Below are 8,611 nucleotides of genomic sequence, written 5' to 3'. Positions count from 1 at the left end.
TCAGTTATTTATTAATAAATATCTATTTACTAATTTTGGAATAAAACAATTTTGATCTTTTATTAAACACCGCGATGTTCTTAACGTATAGGTGGTCGTCCACAGCCTTAAATAATAGGTGGTCGTCCACAGCCTTAAATTATAGGTGGTCGTCCACAGCCTTAAATTATAGGTGGTCGTCCACAGCCTTAAATTATAGGTGGTCGTCCACAGCCTTAAATTATAGGTGATCGTCCACAGCCTTAAATTATAGGTGATCGTCCACAGCCTTAAATTATAGGTGGTCGTCCACAGCCTTAAATTATAGGTGGTCGTCCACAGCCTTAAATTATAGGTGATCGTCCACAGCCTTAAATTATAGGTGGTCGTCCACAGCCTTAAATTATAGGTGGTCGTCCACAGCCTTAAATTATAAGTGGTCGTCCACAAAATTAAATTATAGGTGGTCGTCCACTGTCTGTTAATGCCGTGGTGGTCGTCCACTGTCTGTTAACGCTGTGGTGGTCGTCCACTGTCTGGTAACGCTGTGGTGGTCGTCCACTGTCTGTTAACGCTGTGGTGGTCGTCCACTGTCTGTTAACGCTGTGGTGGTCGTCCACTGTCTGTTAACACTGTGGTGGTCGTCCACTGTCTGATATAGCTGAAGTGGCCCTTTAACCGTTGATTCTTGTTGGGTTAATGGGGCTGGAACATGTAAAAGTATGGAGGGTTTTTAGTAGCGAAAATCCAACTGTCATTTCTGTATTTATTAAAAAAAGATATTATATACAGTCCCAAGTGTATATCACCGTAACTTAATCACTGTAGCTATGAGTGATAAATGAGGACAGAGGCTATCTTATATAGCTCTGCTAAGTACTTCCTGTCGATGATGAGATAGTCGAGTGAGAATGAGTAGGAACCCATCGAGAGAGCCAGCCAGCATTATGTTAGTGCTAAGGTGCAGGCACTGCCTGCTTGCTCTCGTTTTAAGCTACCGCCGCTGGCTAGCCCTGGTGGTGAACAAGGAAGCAGTCTTGCATAAGTCTTCCTCTGCCAGTACACAGCCTCCTCACCATCAAGATTCCTGCTGTGCCTCTTCGTGGCAACACACGGTAACTGGGTGTACCTCGCGGCCCAAGACTAAACCAACAGGGGATCTCGGAGGAGCAGTGGGCCCAGAGGGCTAGCACATATGCCCATCGGCATTTGGACACGTCCTGGCGCCTACCAACCATTGACCTTGCGGATTAACCTTGGTAGGTATATAAGGCTACAGGACTTAACCTCGAACGAAAAATCTGCTGTGGAGCTCCACATCAGGCAGGCATGCTTACAGAGCTCCAGTATAACCCCAACGACGGTGTAGGTGAAAGAGGTGACCACCGTGGGAACCCAACGACTACACCGGCTGATGAAATTAATGCAAGATGGAAAGGCTACTAAGGCGAAACCGAACAAACTGGGCTATCGGCAGTCCATTGCAAATCTCCCTCTCCGCAGTTGTTGCAACTACTTGCACCACTGGATCAGGAAAGGGTAGAGCCAAGATGTGTGGTTGCAGCTTGCGCTCCTCCCTCACCACAGACATCAACTTACGTGCAGCCATCATTCAGCTCATCATACTTATCATCATCATAAAAACCTTTATACCCTCAAAAGTCCTATGGCGACAGGCAAGGGGCGATGGGGACAGGCAGAGATGACTGCCGGGAGTCTCTAGTTACAACTCTGCACATGGACGACAGAGATAAGATGGTCGTTTGTGTACCGGTATTAGGCAGCAGTGCAATCCGATCCTGTCTGTGCGATTGAGCAGTCCTTTCCAGGAGTCACTCTGCTCACCCCACATGGGGAGGAGGCTAGAAAAGGTGCCCTAAACATAGCCTGCCTAAAAATCCAATTCTAATTCGGTCGAAAACATAATCACAGATCAAAGCATATATATATATATATATATATATATATATATATATATATATATATATATATATATATATATATATATATATATATATATATATATATATATATATATATATATATATATTACAAAGGTACTCGAACTATCCAACCGGGAGCGAACTCGTTCCAATGGTTTTAAATTAGACAAATTTAGATTTAGGCGCGAAATAGGTAAATATTGCTTTAGAAATAGAGTATTGGACGAGTGGAGCAAGTTACCAAATATCATCATTAACTCGAATAAGTTGGATATATGAGCAATAGAGGTTGGGTGTAAATGGGACTGCCCAGTATGGGCCAATAGGCCTCCTGCAGTTTCCTCCATTCTTATATATATATATATATATATATATATATATATATATATATATATATATATATATATATATATATATATATATATATATATATATATATATATATATATATATATATGCTGATAACCACAAGGAAAAGAAAAAACACGAAACGGATAATGCCTCCTCAATATTACCTTGTAATTCAATTGATAGTAGGAACATCATAGAATCTAGTCTCATTAAACATACCGAAGCATTCAACATGAATTTGAGTAATGGCATGTACAAACTGGACAATTTTGTAATTAAGAAGATTTGTAACCAGGTGAGAAGGTTGGGTCACCTTACCCTCTGACCTGACTACCGACCGTTGCGGTGCTATTTAAAGATTAGTAGGGTCATTACCTAATACCTGACCATTGTGGACCTGGTCTCACCCTCCTCTGTATATATACACCTTGTTTTGTACTTCTCTTTAGTCTGTACTCACCCCTGAAGATGTGAATTACACGAAAGCGCTTGGGAACTTCGTGTTTTCTTCTTTCCTTGTGGTTATCAGCATATACCTAGATCACGTGCACCTACAGTGATTTACTTGCATATATATATATATATATATATATATATATATATATATATATATATATATATATATATATATATATATATATATATATATATATATATATATAAGAAACAAGAAAACACGAAGTTCCCAATCGCTTTCCTTGTAATTCACATCTTCAGGGGTGAGTACAGACTGAGGAGTAATTATTGACAAGGCTAATATATACAGCAAAGGAGAGTGAGATCATGTTCCTGGGGACAGCAAGTGTCCACCATATTCAGGTCATAAGGTAGTGACCCATCCCTTTCACCTGGTTACAAATCTTCTTAATCATCAAAATTGTCCAATTTGTACATGCCATTACTCAAATTCATGTTGACAGATTCGGTATGTTTAATGAGACCAGATTCAATGCAATGTTTATTATCTCTCATATGAATGAACAGAGCATTGGATTCCTGGCATGTCCTAACACTATATTAATGTTGTTTAAGTCTAGTTATAAGATACCTGCTGTCTCTAGGGATTTGATTTCACTCTCCTTTACAATACTGTATACATTACCCTTGTCAATTATTACTCCTTAATCTGTACCTACCCCTAAAGATGTGAATTACACGAAAGCGCTTAGTAATGGCGTGGACACTTGCTGTCTTTAGGGACTTGATCTCACTCTCCTTTACTGTATATATTAGCCTTGCCAATAATTACTCCAACTATGATGAAAGTCAGGTTTCCAGAGATCTCTGTGGCTCAATAGGCCTTAGAGAATGGCCTCTGCGTCTCCCACTACCACCTAACAAAACAAATTGAACAGGAAGAATTCTACCCAATAACACCGTGTGGGAACTGCTACGAATACACTCATTTATCGGTAAACTGTCCCCAAAAAGATAAGAAGTTCTGTTCTGAATGCGCAGCAGACGGCCACACATTCAGAGAATGTAGTAACAAAGACAACCCCAAGAGCCTGAACTGCATTGAGGACCACGGAACTGAAAGAAAAAGAAAGGGTAAATAAGAAAATAGAAACGGACCCCAACAAAACTTATGCAGCAATAGCAATTGCAAGACACCACCTCCAAAGACTTAGAGAAAACTAAAGAAAAACCCCTCACACAACCTACATACCTGAAACAGAACGAAGGACTACCATTCACAATACTAGCGACTATTATCCATGCACACATCAACAACGTCACAAAGCCAGGATCCTTCGAAAAACGACCAGGGAAATGTTTGTTGCCAATAATCTCCCAAAGGTGAAATTCCCAGACGATGTCCCTTCAACAGAAACATTCATAATTATTACCGAGAGCAGCTTGGGAATAACTCAGACTCAGGAGCAAACAACCAAACCTGTCTTAGAAGAAAACGCGATGGAAATAGACCCAATCAGCCAACCAATTACACCACACCACAAATTATCAGATAACACAACTCAGCAGACAGAGAAACCACATACCGCCAAAGCTGACCCAACCAAAGGGAAAACAAGAAGAGACATCCCCACTGGCCATCGCCCCCCTCTCCCAATCTTCACCAACCAGAATGCAGGCAGCAGACCTAGGCGAGGAAATCGGCATCCGCTTCTACTCATTCAACACACAACCTACAATGATGTCAAATGATAGACTTGTGCACATAGAAACGTTGATTAGGTGAGGACTAATAAGCACCAAGTACAACAAAATTAAAAGGGTAGCTGTAACTAAATTCAAGAAAATCAGAACGGGACTCAAGGAAGATAGACACAGACACTCGACAGGAGACACACGAGCCAGCAAACAACCTGCACCAAGTTCTCGGGATCCACGACTTTACAAAACAACTCATTAAAGATAATCCAACAATATGTTCTTGCCTGGACTCAGGCGAGAAAAACAGAACTCATAAACATATACAACACAATAGACCCCGACATCATTCTTATCAACGCACACGGACGAAAAGATAACGAAAAATTCTAAATATTTAATTACCACGTATACCAAAGAAGCATCAACAAAGATCTAACTAAAGGGACAGCAATAGCAATTAAATGAACGAGTCAACACAAAATAATTGACAACTTCCAAAGTAACTTCCTGGCATCATCAAGGGACCAATAGCAATAGGAACATCATACCTACCATTCAGAAGACCAGTATTCCCGACAGGAGACCTAAAATTAATCAGACGAAACAGCCCGGCATACTTCCTAGGCAATTTGAACGCTCGACACACAACCCTTGGACACCACAACAGAAACCCAGCTGGAGTAATTCTGTACAACCTAATCGAACAAGACAGCATTACACACCTAGGCCCAGACTTTCAAACATTCATAACACCGGGAAATTCGGGGAACCCGACATAATTCTGACCAACAGACACCACCATTTACACACACTCATAAAACCTGGACCCACCAGCACCGGTGACCACCTACCCATAAAAGCAACTTTCTCTATATCGCCAATACAAATTCCCGCGATACCAAGATACTCATTTAATAGAGCAAACTGTAAATTTTCAAAACAAACCTCAACACCAACGACACAATACTACTCCACAACAAAAGCAAAAACGAGATCGATATTGCCCTAGAAACCTGGTATACAAAAATCACAACAGCCATGAAAAACAACATCCCCAAAACAACATTTCGCACACTACCATATGCACAACTAACGCATGGAGAAAAAATCATCCAAACCACATTCACTAACCTCCATGAATTTATAAAAACACATGGCTGGGGCCTACACACCACAATACTATATAGAAACCTCAAAGAGGAATTACAAGAAAGGTGCAAAATAGAACATAATGAGAAATGGAATCAACTAATAATCATGGTAGTGGTTGTTACAATCATAGTCGCGGTTGTTATAATCATGGTCGTGGTTGTTATAGTCATGGTCGTGGTTGTTATGATCATAGTCCTGGTTATTATAATCATAGTTGTGGTTGTTATAATCATGGTCGTGGTTGTTATAATCATAAAGGTGGTTGTTACAATCATAGTCGCGGTTGTTATAATCATGGTCGTGGTTGTTACAATCATAGTCGCGGTTGTTATAATCATGGTCGTGGTTATGATCATGGTCGTAGTTGCTATAATCATGGTCGTGGTTGTTATAATCATGGTCGTGGTTGTTATAATCATGGTCGTGGTTGTTATAATCATGGTCGTGGTTGTTCATGGTCATGGTTGTTATAATCATGGTTGTGTTTGTTATAATCATGGTCGTGTTTGTTATAATCATAGTCGTGGTTGTTATAATCATGGTCGTGGTTGTTATAATCATGGTTGTGTTTGTTATAATCACGGTCGTGGTTGTTATGATCATAGTCGTGGTTGTTATAATCATAGTCGTGGCTGTTATAATCATAGTCGTGGTTGTTATAATCATGGTCGTGGTTGTTATAATAAGTGTCTCTTTCTTCTTTATGTTTTATCTCATTATTCTTACTCTTTTTACCTTCATTTAACCGACTAATTTCTACATGTTATCATCCAAATACTTGTTCTCATTTTTGTCTTACTTATTGCTGTCCTTCCTTTGTCTCCTTCTCTAGTCTCCTTCTCTACTATCCTTCTATACCATTCTTATTCTGTCCTTCCATCCCTCCATTCATACCTTCACCTCTCACTATCCCTCTCTCCCACCTCCTTTCCTCGCCTCTTAAGGATAATAATGCTTCAGTCTCTCTTCTTTTCCTTCTCTTCTCCCTTTCTATCTTCTCCATGCATTCCTGTTATTTTTTTTTCTCTCTTCTCCTTTTCCCTGTACAGTCAGCCACAGGAATATGTCTACTGTACACACTGTAGCTGTAAGGTCCGAAAATGGTCTGGTAACGTTAAAATTGCGCATCCAGACGCATGATGAAACTCAGCTCCCCCCACCTGTTATCTTTAACTATTTTCGGTTTCCCCTTCTTTAATCTTCTATTTACTCATCTTCCTTCCTTTACTAATCCAAGCAACATTTTAAAAAATAGTAGGCTAAGAAAAAAAGTGGGGGGAGGAGGAGAGAGCCGTACGAGAACTGCAATCGTGGGCTGACAGCGTACAGCGAATGAGGGTGCGTCAAGTCCGTAGACTTGCATCGTTTTCCAGCGTAAATAAAATGGTTAATTAATGGCTTCCTAAAGAAACCATCGACATGGGACCAAGTTTGTTCCACTCTACGAATTTTTTTGCGATTTTTTCACCAATTTTGATGAAAAACGATTGTGCCGTTTCGGCTGCACAGACAGACTAACAGACAGAGACAGACAGACAGAAGGATAGTCCTATAGCATATTAGATATACGAATCCATCGCAAATGCAGCCAGCAACAGAAACCAATGCAACATTGTACTTTGGGATGTCAGCAAAACTTTCGATAAAGTATGGCACGAAGGATTGAAATATAAGATCATCCAACTTAACATGCCACCCAACATCACGGCTCTCCTCTGCAACTTCCTCGACAACAGACAAACCAAAGTCATCACCGACAACCACAAAGGACAATATCTTACCCTTCATAGTGGAGTACCCCAAGGCAGCAACACTGTACACCAACACTGTACACCATATATACAGCGGACATGCCCAAACCAAGAAACTCAGAGTACATAGCATACGCAGACGACGTAACCCAAATCATACAATACCCAGGGAAGTCCAAACAAATGATGGCAGTCAGAACAGGCAGAGAAATCGAAACCATAAACAACTACGAAAGGAAATGTAAAATCAAAACAAACACTCAAAACCTGGAGAAAATTCATATAGCAAAAACCAGACCCCACACCATCATTGTTAACAACCAAAACATACCATATGCAGAAAATGGGAAAGCCCTGGCCTCAAAATTCCAAGAAACGGCCATACTCCCACATATCAGAGAAAAAATCGCAATAGCCAAGACCCAACTAACTAAACTCAGAAGATTCCGTAACGTAAACACCAATACACAACTTCACCTTTATAAAGTACTAGTCAGACCACACCTGGAATATCCCCAAGGTCCACTTAACACTTTAACAAAAACAAATGAATTCAAAATACAGGCAGTCCAAAACGTAGCCCTCAGAAGAGCAGCAAAACTCAGACCATCATATACAAAAACTGCCAACGAACTACACACAGATCATAACCTAACCACAATCAACATCAGAACGCACAATCAAGCATTAGCAATATGGGAAAAGCTACAAGGACTGGAAGACCCCATATTACAACACATAATGCAAGAAAACATTACTACAACACACAGCTGGTGGCCAATGAGCATAACAGACGACTTCACAGAACCAGAACCAATATATACACAATGAAAATACAATGAAAACTAAGATACATAAAAATAGTAACTGAAAAGATGGGGATTCCCCAACAGATACACAAGGACCTGAAGCCCCCCCCCCCCCCGCAACACCAAAAACTACCTTAGCTTAGCTTAGTTTAGCTAGTCTCTTCTTGCCGGAGTAGACCTGCTCAAATGCTGTCGTGGCAGACATAAATCCGTCCCCGCAAGGTGGATAGCCCACCTGCTATCAAATCTCCCACTATATTTCCCACTTCCTAACTTTACCTTCCTCCTACACCGCCTCCCATCTTCAGAGCAAACGGCTCTCTTCTCTCCATCCCATCATCATCATCACTCCTCAGTCATTCGCCAGCCAGCCTTCGCCGTGATAGGACGTCTCTCCAGGCCCTTCACCGCCAAAGCCAGCCAGCCTCTGTCTCAAACTGTTGACGACCAGAACGTAAACGACCACCTCACTAACCATCACTTGACGCCACTCACCACCACTTAAACA

This window comes from Homarus americanus, unplaced genomic scaffold, assembly GCF_018991925.1.
Source record: "Homarus americanus isolate GMGI-L3 unplaced genomic scaffold, GMGI_Hamer_2.0 scaffold39155, whole genome shotgun sequence".
Lineage (NCBI taxonomy): Eukaryota > Metazoa > Arthropoda > Malacostraca > Decapoda > Nephropidae > Homarus > Homarus americanus.
Note: the sequence above shows the minus strand (reverse complement) of the source record.